Genomic DNA, 9,367 nt, shown 5'->3' with positions numbered 1-9,367 from the left:
GCCATACCACTTAAACTAGGAGGCTCCAGCATGCCGCAAATTACTATAATACTAACCTCCCTCGCAAACTCCATCGCATACTCCTTCTTAATACTAACTTTATGAAGAATAATTATAACCAGTTCCATATGCTTACGCCAAATGGACTTGAAATCACCCATCGCATATTTCTCTGTCAGCCACGTAGCACTGGTAATTGTAGCCATTCTGATCCAAACAACCTGAAGCTATATAAGAGTGACCGCCTTAATAACCACACACGGTCTTACATCTTCTATACTATTCTCTTTAGTGAACTTGAACTATGAGCGGGTCCATAGCCAAACTTTAATTCTAGCTCGTGGCCTACAAACTGTCCTTCCACTAATAGCAGCGTGATGACTGCTAGCAAGCCTCACTAATCTGTCTCTATCCCCAACAATCAAATTAATCGGAGAACTATCTGTAGTCATGTCAACATTCTCATGATCCTCCATCTCCATTATTCTTATGGGAGCTGACATTGTCATTACCACCCTATACTCCCTCTATATATTAATCATACACAACAAAGAAGACAAATATATCACATCAACAATCACAAACCATCCTTGACACAAGAAAACACTCTTATAGCAATGTACCTAATATTTCTCTTCTATCTATTAATCTCAAAATAACTTGGGGAACTTTGTACTGTAAATCAAGTTTAATCAAATGTTAGACTGTGAATCTAATAACAGAAACTAAAAATTCTTATTTACCAAAAAGTATGCAAGAACTGCTAATTCATGCTTCTGTGCATAAGAGTATGGCTTTTTCAAACTTTTAAAGGATAGAAGTTTTCCATTGGTTTTAGAAAGCAAAGAATTGGTGCGACTCCAAATAAAAGTAATGAATCTATTTACCTCCTCCATTATAGTCTCCTTTTAAAATTAAATTTATCTAATCCTAATAATATCAATTATAGTAAGTACCCCTAACACCTACAAAAATAAGATATACCGAATCGACATAAAAACTACAATCTCATATGACTTTATACATAGCTTAATCCCAACAATAATATTTGTCCAATTGGGCCAAGAAATGGTAATTTCAAACTGACATCGAGTAACCATTAGAGCCCTAAAAATAACGTTCGGCTTTATACTAGACTACTTCTTAATGATATTTATGCCAGTAGCACTATTCATCACATGATGAATCACAGAATTCTCATTATGCACTCAGACCCCTATAATAACCCATTCTTTAAATATTGATTTATTCTTCTTATTACGGTGCTAATCTTGGTGACTGCCAACAACTTTTTTCAGTTGTTTATTGGGTGGGAGGAGGCAGGAATCACATCTTGCCCATTAACTGAGTGATGGTATGGCTGAACAGACACAAATACCGCAGCCCTACAAGCTCTCTTATATAACTGCATCAGAGATGTTGTATTCCTCATAGCTGTGATATGTTTTTTATTCAGCGTCAACACATGAGATCTCCAACAGATCTTTTCACTTAACTTTAACAACATTTAACTTCCCACTAGCCGACTTCTTTTAGCTGCAGCTGGGAAACCCACCCAATTCAGACTTCACCCATGACTACCTTCCACACCTGTATCAGCCCTACTCCATTCAAGCACAATAGTTGTAGCAGGCCTTTTCCTATTAATCCGATTCTACCCATTAACAGAACATAATAAGCTAGTCCAAACGATAATATTTATACCTAGGAGCAATCGCCACACTATTTGCGACAATCTGCGCCCTCACCCAAAATGATATAAAAAAACTATAGACTTTTCCATGTCTAGTCAGCTAGACCTAATAATAGTAACCATTGGTATTAAACAATCATACCAAGCATTTCTCCATATCTGTACAAACACATTCTTCAAAGGCATACTATTCCCATACTCAGCTCTATTATCCATAGCCTCAACGACAAATAAGGTTTTTGAAACACAGGTGGCCTATTTAAAGTATTACCTTTCACCACCACTGCACTCACCATTAGACGCCTAGTATTGACAGGAATACCCTTTCTTATGGGCTTTTATTCTAAAGACCTAATTATCGAAACACCTCATATACCAACACCCAAGCGCTATTAATCACTCTTACTGCCACTTCCTTAATGGCCATCTACAGTACTCGAATCACCTTCGCACTTCTGGAACAACCAAACTTTCCTACTCCAATTCTAATTTATAAAAATAACCTCCCTTGATGAATTCTATTAAACGCCTCTTCGTTGGGAGAGTCTTCACTGGGTTCTTTCTGACAACATTATTCCAACAACCATCACACAGATAACTAAGTCTCATTATCTAAAACTAACAGCCCTCGCTATAACTGTGTTAGGTTTTGTCCTGGCACCCAAACTTAACTTCGCAGCACAGAATCTTAAATTTGAGTATCCTTCCAATATATTCAAGTTCTCTAATCTCTTAGGATATTTCTCAATTTTCATGCACTGCCTCCCACCATTAATAAGTCTATAAGCAAGCCATAAAATGGCATCTCTACTATTAGACTTGGTCTGACTAGAAAATACCCTACCTAAATCAATCTCTTTCTTTTTTCAAATAAAAACTTCTACACTAGCAATACCCATAGCTTCCTTACTGAAAAATCCAGTCTCTAGTATCATAAATAACCCAATCCCCTATCCTATTAAATTTAAATGCAACTTCCACCTTCTCATTTTCAACACACAAAAAAATCAATATGAAATCTATAACTAAACCAGAAATGAAAGCCCCTAAGACAGTCTTACTAGAAACTCACACTTCAGGATATTGCCCTGTAGCTATAGCAGTTATATAACCAAAACCCATCAGCATCCCCCCTAAATAAATCAAAAACACTATTAGACCTAAAAAGGACCCATCGAAATTCTTTACAATCCCAAACCCAACTCCTCCACTCACAATCAACCCAAGCCCTCCATAAATTGGTGATGGCTTTGAAGAAAACCCTACAAAACCAATGACAAAAAACAGTACTTAAAATAAATACAACATATGTCATCATTGTTCTCACATGGAGTCTATCCATGCCCAATGACATGAAAAATCATCGTTGTACTTCAACTACGAGAACAGTAATGACCAACGGCTGAAAATTCCACCCACTATTCAAAATTATCAGCAACTCATTTATTGATAGATATACCGGCCCCATCAAGTATTTCCTCATGATGAAACTTCAGCTCTCTTTTAGGCATCTGTCTGGCCGTCCAAATTCTAACAGGACTCTTCCTAGCAATGCAGTATACATTAGACGTGACTAGTGCTTTCTACTCTCTCACTCATATTTGTAAACTACAGCTGAATTCTATGCTATACACACTACAAGGCTTCCATATTTTTTATCTGCCTCTTCCTGCATGTAGGCTGAGGCCTTTACTGTGGATCCTTCACATTCATAGAAACTTGAAACATCAGAATCATCTTATTATTTGCTGTAATAGCAACAGCATTTGTGGGTTGCATGCTCCCATGAAGTCAGATATCTTTCTGAGGAGCAACAATCTTTACAAACCTCCTTCCAGCAATCCCATATATCAGAACTAACTTGGTCGAATTAATCTGAGGAGGATTCTCAGTCGATAAAGCCACTTATCCGATTCTTTGCTTTCTACTTCCTCCTTTCCTATATTATCTCAGCCATAGTAATAGTATATCTACTATTCCTTCACAAAACAGGATCTAACAAGCCCATAGGTGTCCCATGAGATGCAGACATAACCCTTCTCCATCCATACTATACAATTAAAGATATCCTAGGGGCTTTACTTATAGTTCTGGCGTTACTATCACTAGTCTTATTTTCACCCGATCTCCTGGGAGACCCAGACAACTATATCCCAGCCAAACCCCACAATGCTCCCCCACATATTAAGCCAGAATAATATTTCCTATTTGCTTATGCAATCCTATGATCAATCCCCAATAAATTAGGAGGAGTCCTAGCCCTGATTCTATCAATCCTAAGTCTAGCCATCATTCCACTACTCCACATATCAAAACAACGAAGCATAATATTCCGGCCCATCAGTCAATACTTATTTTGACTACTAATAGCAGACCTACTAACACTAACATGAATCGGAGGATGACCAGTTGAACACTCCTTCATCATCATCGGCCATTATATACTTTCATCCACTATATACTCACATCCATTATATACTTTCCCCTTATTCTCATACTAATGCCCCTTGCAAATGTGGTGGAAAACAACCTCTTAAAATGCAGTCTATGTAGTATATTTATTACCTTGGTATTGTAAACCAGAAAAGGGGAATAGTAGTTCCCCAAAAGACTCAAGGAAGCAACTCAAGTTTCACTGTCAACACCCAAAGCTGAAATTCTACTTAAACTATTCCTTGGAATGTCATATATGAATAGAATTAAATTAATCTAATGTGCTATGGCACTATTAAATTATTTTATAAATTTACACATCACTATGTATTACGTGCATTAAACTACCACATACATATATAGTACATTGTGGAGCACAAGTCGTAAGCTGACAGGGCAACCAAGGGTTACCTCGCCTCAGCAAACTCCTTCTGAGAACAAGAAAGTATAAATGTAGCCACAAGAAGGCAAACAAGCTGAAGGTCATGATAAGATACAGCTTGGGAAAAGTAGAAGAAACAGCGTTGTTATGCCTAAGGGAAACTGCTTACGCCAACTAGTATGTTCTTGTATAAAAGCAGCTTGCATAAATAAAACTGCACCACTGCTCCACCATCAGTGGACAGGGTACCTCCTAATCCCAGCTTTCTGTCTTCTTTCTTTTTTTCACTTCCCACCATTCCCATTCAGGTATATTTTCCAGAGCTGTGCTGGACGTGGCAGGATTTACCACTTGCTGGACGTGGCAGGGATAGATTGAGAAGCAATGGGGAGTTTGTCGAAAAAAAGATTCAGTTTATAATCAATGATAAAAGAGAACAAGAGAGAAGGGGATACATTTGAGAAATTGGACTTATCCAGGGATAGAAATATCTTTTTTCAATTCAAGCAGGAGAGGACTCACCAATGGGTAAGAATGTAGTAATATTTGAAGATTTCATGCAGTAATATTTATAGATTTCATAATTAGAAGCAGCATTTCTTCTGATTATCTAATTCTTCTGTGTAGTAGGAGGTGAGCCCAGTTTTGAAAGTGAGAATTTCTGATGTTCAAAAGACAATGGGACTTTCTGAAATATTTAAGCATGGAAGAACGCCTTGATTTTAAAATATGAATGATAATCATTAAGGCATAGTAGGATGTCAGATCTATATAAGAACCATTGGGAAATATGACACATGCAGCCATGGAAAGGGGAGATATTTGTTGTAGTCTATCTCAGTGGACTAATGGCTGATCAGCGCATGTTGACACATAACTGTGGTGGCATGCCTCTGGTACCTTTTTAATTTGGGGGTATGTTAGGATCCAGCTATAGCCGTCAAAGGCCTTAACACAGTCAAACAACATGTAGCTGAGCTTATATTGAATATTATGCACATCAAAATCACAGGGTACAGAAAATGAATGATTCAGTACATTGAATGGAACATTGCATGAAACAAATTGACAAAATAAACCTACTGCTCCCTGACATTGACAACCATAAGGTATTATTCATTTGATGGTCACAGGACATATTAGATTCTACATATATGATACACATATATTATGCACATGTTAGCACGTGCTATGAATACGATATGCACATGTTACACATACATCACACACATATTACACACACATTACACGTGGGTTATGCAAACATCATGTACATGCTCTGCAGATGGTATGCACACTTTACCCACACACTGCACATGCTATGCACACACTATGCACACTTACACACAAGTTACCCACACACTGCACATGTGCTATGCATATGCTACACACACTACATGACACTTCATACATGTCAGTACACTATGCACACGTTATACGCACATTGCTCACACATACACACTACGCTCACCTATGCACATGCTACACATGCTATGCACACACTACATACATGCTACATATTACATACATGTGGTGCACACAGTACGCACCTGTGGCACACACGCTACACATACGTGGCAAGCTCATCCAAGGCACACTGCACATGTGCTATGCATATGCTACACACACGCTACATGACACTTCATACATGTCAGCACACTATGCACATGTTATATACACATTGCTCACACATTATACACATTACGCTCACCTATGCACACGTGACACACACTACATATATGCTACACATTACATGCATGTGGTGCGCACACTGCGCACCTGTGGCACACATGCTACACATACGTGGCAAGCTCATCCAAGTAACTAGTTTAACAAACCCCCCTATACCTCATTAAACCTAATACTGCTTATAATTGTTAATATCTTGCCAAAACTCTCAAACAAGACTAAACACACATTACTATGTAAGGTCCTTTATGTATTATATAGGTAATTAGACAGATTTAATAATGGAATAGTGCCAGGCCTAATGACTAAGGCTATTTAATGAAAAATACCCCTCCCTGATACAAGCATGCTACTTTAATAAATCATTTTTCCTTAGACAGCTACCCGTCTAGACTTGTAACTTCCCTTATCATACAAAAATAACTACATCTGCTAATGTCCACAGACCTCCAAGTTAGTGTCTCCTTTCTCACCACCCTAATGACAATCTTCACACTCTCTTAGTTAATGTAGCTTAATAAAAGCATGAATTAGGCTATGGAGCACATACATATCACCCATCATCCTCCTCAAGTATCAAAATATGACCAAAACTTTACAAATGTTTAACGTATAAGAGGAGATAAGTCATAACAAGGTAAGCGTATTGGAAAGTGCACTTGGACAGATCAAAGTGTGGCTTAAAAAAAAAGCACCTAGTTTACACGCAGGAGATTTCTGAGTAAATTACCACTTTGAAGCAACACCAGCCTGAACCACATTACCCTCGACTTCTACAAGCAACTAAAATAAAACATTTACCTAATATTAAAGTATAGAAGATAGAAATTTTATTCAGCACTATAGAGAAAATGCCGCATGAGAACAACGAAAGACAAACCAAAAGTAACAAACAGCAAAGCTTACCCCTTCTACCTTTTGCACAATGATTTAACTAGAACAGTTTAGTGAAGAGAACTTAAGCTAAATAACCCAAAACCAGATGAGCTACCTATAAGCAGCTTTACAGAACAAACTCATCTACGTGGCAAAATATTGAGAAGATGTATAGGCAGAGGTGAAAAGCCTACCGAGCCTGGTGATAGCTGGTTGTCCAGAATAGACTTTTAGTTAAAATTTAAAACTTACCTGAGAAAAATAATTTAAATGGAAGTTTAAATAATCATCTAAAAAGATAAAGCCTTTTAGATACAGGGTTCAACCCTTAGTAGAGTAAGTACAAAAAACACCATTCTTGGCCTAAAAGCAGCCACCAATTAAGAAAGTGTTCAAGCTCAACAACTCAATTATCTTAATCCCAATAGCAAATACTAGCTCTTAGTCTAGCACTGGACTATTCTATTATTAAATAGAAGCAATACTGTTAATATGAGTAACAAGAATCATTTTTCCCCGTACGAACTTACATCAGAACGGATGAACCACTGATAGTTAACAACAAAATAAATCCAACCGAACAGTAAAATAATTATTAAATAAGTTGTTAACCCAACACAGGCATACATTTAAGGAAAGATTTTAAAAAGTAAAAGGAACCCAGCAAACACAAACCCCACCTTTTTACCAAAACATCACCTCTAGCATCCCCAATATTAGAGGCACTGCCTGCCCAGTGACATCTGTTTAACAGCCACAGTATCCTGACTGCGCAATGGTAGCATAGTCACTTGTTCCCTAAATAAGGACTTGTATGAACGCCACATGAGGGTTTTGCTGTCTCTTACTTTCAGTCAGTGGACTGACCTCGTGAAGAGGCGGGAATAACCAAATGAGGTGAAAAGACCCTATGGAGCGTTAATTAATTAGCCTCCAAAGTGAAACTATTATCCTTCTAAGGAATAAAATATCTTTTAATGGGTTAACAATTTAGGTTGGGGTGACCTCAGAATACAAAGTAACCTCCAGGGTGATTAAAATTTAGACTACCTAGTTAAAATAGGATATCACTTATTGATCCAAAAATGTGATCAACAAAACAAGTTACCCTAGGGATAACAGCACAATCCTACTTAAGAGTCCATGTCAACAATAGGGTTTATGATCTCGATGTTGGATCAGGACATCCCAATGGTGTAACCGCTATTAATGGTTCATTTCTTCAATGATTAAAGGGCTACAAGATCTCAGTTCAGACCAGAGTAATCCAGATCAGTTTCTATCAATTGTATGCTTCTCTCAGTACAAAAGGACAAGAGAAACAAGGCCTACTTCACAAAAATGCCTTCAAATCAATAGATGATTTAATCTTGATCTAATAAATTCAAACTATCCTACCCAAGAATAGGGTCTGTTAGGGTGGCAGAGCCCAGTAATTGCATAAAACTTAAACTTTTACCACTAGAGATTCAACTCCTCTCCCTAACAACATGTTCATAATTAACCTATTAATAAGTGTCCCTATCCTGCTTGTGGTAGCATTTCTCACATTAGTCAAGGGAAAAGTATTAGGCCACCTACAGTTCCACAAAGGTCCCAATGTTGTAGGCCCTCGTGGAGTACTTCAGCCCATTGCCAACACTATCGAACTATTCATCAAAGAACCCCTATGCCCACTAACATCATCAATGTCCAAATATTCCTTCTGGTGGTCATGCTATTATGTTAATTTCAGAGACATCACATTGACAGAATGAAGGAGGTAAAGTGGGAATGGAGAAATAAAATTTGGTGAGGGCACACTAGATGCCACACATTGTAGGTTGTTATTTTCAGACTTCTCCTCTTCAAAACCTCAAATCAATTATCTGAGGTGGACATCATTACTTCCTTTCTACAGCTGAAGAGAAAGTCAAGCTCACAGAGCAAAGGACATGCTTAAAGATGTCTAGGGAGGTGGCAAACGGACATAGAGAACAACTTGAAGGACTTTACACAGGCCAATTCTGGGACAATTTGAGCATTAAAATCTATAATAATTATAACAAAGTATAACATTATTTTTACCTCAAATCCTCAAATCAATTATCTGAGGTGGACATCATTACTTCCTTTCTACAGCTGAAGAGAAAGTCAAGCTCACAGAGCAAAGGACATGCTTAAAGATGTCTAGGGAGGTGGCAAACGGACATAGAGAACAACTTGAAGGACTTTACACAGGCCAATTCTGGGACAATTTGAGCATTAAAATCTATAATAATTATAACAAAGTATAACATTATTTTTAAAAATTA

The sequence above is a fragment of the Pteropus alecto genome, unplaced genomic scaffold (assembly GCF_000325575.1).
Source record: "Pteropus alecto unplaced genomic scaffold, ASM32557v1 scaffold151, whole genome shotgun sequence".
Classification (NCBI taxonomy): Eukaryota; Metazoa; Chordata; class Mammalia; order Chiroptera; family Pteropodidae; genus Pteropus; species Pteropus alecto.
The sequence above is the reverse complement of the archived record's forward strand: the minus strand, read 5'-3'. Positions refer to the sequence as shown.